Here is a 2,500-nt window from a genome sequence, read left to right as displayed (position 1 = left end):
TAGTGCGGCCTGATACCTTGCGCGTACCGCCGAGCAGCCGGCCGGGCGACCGAGAGTTTGTCGCGTGCCGTTTTACCGGCGACGCGACAGACACCGCACCCGGGCCGTAGACCGACACCCAGCGGGTCGCGACGTTCTACTTGGGGAGAAGTGCACGACGACGAGCGCCGGACATCGGCGCACGGTAGCGTGCCCGCGCGCGAGCCGCAAGGACTCCGCGGGACATCGCCGACCGACGCGAAGCCAGCGCCGCTGACGATGAATCTCCCCGTTTGATCTTTTGGCTTTTTTAGGTTTACCCCTGAACGGTTTCACGTACTCTTGAACTCTCTCTTCAAAGTTCTTTTCAACTTTCCCTCACGGTACTTGTTCGCTATCGGTCTCGTGGTCGTATTTAGCCTTAGATGGAGTTTACCACCCACTTAGAGCTGCACTCTCAAGCAACCCGACTCTAAGGAGAGATCCTCCCGAGGCGCGCACCGGTCGCTACGGGCCTGGCACACTCTACGGGTAAGTGGCCCCATTCAAGATGGACTTGGACGCGACGCGGCACCTCGGGATAAGCGGATCCTCCCAAACACCACATTTCCCTGCGGCGGAACCGCGGGATTCGGTGCTGGGCTCTTTCCTGTTCGCTCGCCGCTACTAAGGAAATCCTGGTTAGTTTCTTTTCCTCCGCTTAATAATATGCTTAAATTCAGCGGGTAATGTCGCCTGCTCTGAGGTCGTCGCATAGTGAGTTTTCGTAGCCGTTTGCCTCCTCCGCGTCGCTCATCGTCGTCTCTCCTCTATAATATATATTATAAGAGGGAGAGAGAGAGAGCGTCGAACGAGAGCAGCAGCGGCAGCACACGAAATACGCGAGAAGGCAAATCGCCGGGGCGCTAACCGCACACACACTTGTTGGTGGTAATGGAGACGATATATCGCGGGGTTCGAGATTCTCGGCTCTCCCTTCTCTTTTATATACGAAATTCGGGCGGAATCGATTCGACGAGTACACGACGCGGCGCGCCGGTCCCCTTTTTTCGCTTTACGAAAATTTCGTGGACTCGGACACGCGGTCGGCTCGCGATTCAAAACCCTTCTCCGTAAAGAGGTAAAGGATTACGAATGCTCTCTCCGCCGGACGACGACGCGCCGTATATTTCTCCGTAATACCGTTATGTGTGCGGGCAAGGGCGCCTCGGCATAAGACGCGCGAGCGCTATCGCACCGAGAGACGCGGCACAGAGTGCGAGAGCAGTCCGGTCAGTCTGTGTGATGTACGGAGAGGAGAGACGGTGAGACAAGCGCTACCTACTTTCGGGAGACAACGACGCACGCGCCGCTCTAGGGAAAGCGGTGCCATTCACCGTCCTGACCCTTTTTTTGGCCGTTTGTTGCTCCCTTCGCGCGCGCTCTTACTCTCATCCCATTTCTCCTCGGCTCTCGCGTACACACACGACTTGGATACACAAACACGCTCCCCCTCTTAATTCGCGCAGCATTCTCTGGGCGCGCGTTCGCCAACGTTTTACACGCTTGTGCGCTTCTCCTCCTCATTATTATTATTATTTCGGTGTGTCATTTCAGACGACGCCAGGATTTGCACCGCGGCCGGTCGGCGCGGCACAGACACCTCGGGCGAACGTCCAACGATCGCTCGTACGCCCATTGTAAGCGTTGCACAGGGCACAGGCGACGCGCGCGCCATTCTCTGGTCGCCCGCGTCGTGGCCGTGCGCGCTTTTCGGGCGCAAGCAGTTTAGGGGTACTAAAACGACCCTCAGCCAGGCGTGGTCCGGGAATTGTATCCGTGGACCGCAATGTGCGTTTGAAATGTCGATGTTCATGTGTCCTGCAGTTCACAAGTTGACGCGCAATTAGCTGCGTTCTTCATCGACCCACGAGCCAAGTGATCCACCGTTCAGGGTAATCGTTCGAAATTTTTGCGTTCGCGAAGAAACGCGCTTCTCGTTCAACCATCGTGGTCTCTTCTCTCGGACGAGAGAGAGAGAGAATAATCGTGGTGGCTCTTCGATCAGCCTGTCCGCGCGCGTCCGAGGACGCGCGCGGACCGCCGCCTCCCGCCAGGGAAGGCTACGGCACAAAGATAGAGTTGTGTGTTTCTCGTTCGGAGCGTCTCTCCCGCAACGGGAGAGCCGGGGCGGAAGCTTTTTGAAGAAACCGTCGGACCGACACAGTTGACAGATTGGTCGAAATATCATCGATCCCTTCTCTGTGTTATATATATATATTATAATAATATATGGGGGTCCTCTCGCTCGGCACTCGCGGTCGCACACCGTGTGTTCTCGGCACGCTGACCGCTGCCCCGCGACAACGGGGAGGGCGCGCGTCGACGAACGTCGTGGGTGCTGCACACACGCGTGCGCGGGCATAGGTTACCACCGGTTCGCGCTCAACGCCGAATCGACGCTCTGTGTGTGTGTGTGGCCGGAGAATGGCACACACACGAGCGTGATCGCGAAGCGTCTCGCTCCGAATCGTCGTCGAAC

The 2,500-nt window shown here is 57.5% G+C and overlaps 1 non-coding gene and 1 pseudogene across 1 annotated transcript; both read right to left on the bottom strand.

Moving 5' to 3' along the window:
* Window positions 1-728, bottom strand: part of LOC146719934 (large subunit ribosomal RNA) — a 4,618-nt pseudogene extending 3,890 nt beyond the window's left edge.
* A 1,033-nt stretch (window positions 729-1,761) lies between these two features.
* Window positions 1,762-1,916, bottom strand: LOC146719933 (5.8S ribosomal RNA). Its single transcript, XR_014926307.1, has one exon. It is a non-coding gene; the product is annotated as a 5.8S ribosomal RNA (ribosomal RNA).
* Window positions 1,917-2,500: the final 584 nt, after the last annotated feature.

This window comes from Nylanderia fulva, unplaced genomic scaffold, assembly GCF_048542155.1.
Source record: "Nylanderia fulva isolate GAGA-0341 unplaced genomic scaffold, ASM4854215v1 Scaffold813, whole genome shotgun sequence".
In the NCBI taxonomy this organism is placed as follows: Eukaryota; Metazoa; Arthropoda; class Insecta; order Hymenoptera; family Formicidae; genus Nylanderia; species Nylanderia fulva.
This window is presented reverse-complemented; position numbering and strand designations above follow the sequence as displayed.